Source organism: Asparagus officinalis, chromosome 5 (assembly GCF_001876935.1).
Source record: "Asparagus officinalis chromosome 5, Aspof.V1, whole genome shotgun sequence".
NCBI lineage: Eukaryota > Viridiplantae > Streptophyta > Magnoliopsida > Asparagales > Asparagaceae > Asparagus > Asparagus officinalis.
Window position 1 is genome coordinate 123,574,583 of NC_033798.1, and position 1,154 is coordinate 123,575,736.

Consider the following 1,154-nt stretch of genomic DNA (forward strand, 5'->3'; position numbering starts at 1 on the left):
GTAAAAGATTGTTGGATTTAAATCTGATTAAATCTATTTGTGGGCACATATGTTATATCAGTGTGTGTTGCTATATTTACAGTTAACCCACATAAAGTGATCAATCAGGTAATCGGGTCAATGAGTATTTATGTATGTCATGGGCTAATTGTGTAGATACCAGATTACAATTCTAATTTAATGAGGGGCTAAATTAGAAAACTGTAAGTCTATATAAAAGGGTTATGGTCCCTAATCTTAGGGTTGAGTTCTCATTCTCTTATCCCCATCTAAAGAGAAATCTCAAGAGAGAACCCTCAAGATTAGAAGATCCAAAACCCAAATTTCCGATCCGTGCAATGTATTCAGGTATAGCTTCCACTCCTCTTTTGTTCTAATCTCTATGATTTAATCACGATTAAATTCAACTGCTACCATTAAGAGAATGATAATCATTGCTAAAAAAAAGTTTAATAATTGTCTAGTTTAACTTAGTTCCATACAAATATGAAGGAGCAGGGGAACACTTAAACAATGTTGTGAACACGTCATGGATAATCTATGGAGATTTGTGAACTATCATGAAATACATAGCCCACAATTCATGACATTATATTTCGCAAGAAAGTATACAAATATTTTGTAATAACTTTGGCTTCGTTTTGGTACCATAGTCTGCATAGTGTTTTCTTTGCTGTGTTTTTATAAAAAAACACCATGGTGTTATGTTTTCTCCTTAAAATGTTTTCAAAACACCATGTTAAGTATTTATGATCAACGCTAGTTTGACCCATTACAATATTAGTACTAAACATATATTAATATATTATATATTAATTATAATAAACTATTTTATAAGTAAAATGTTATAATATTTAGTTTATATTATTATAGTATTAGAAGTACTAAATATTATGCAATATAAAATTGTATAACATAGTATAATATTATATTATACTTAATGAGTTATATTATATTATAATTATTACATATTATTTTCAAATAATTATATATTTAATTATTTTAGTATATCAATTTGTTATTGTTATATATTATATTAATATTTTTATAATAATGTTATTTTATTATTAATATAATATTATACTATTATTAATATAATATAATATTATACTATTATTCATATAATATAATATTATTAATAATGTTAATATTAT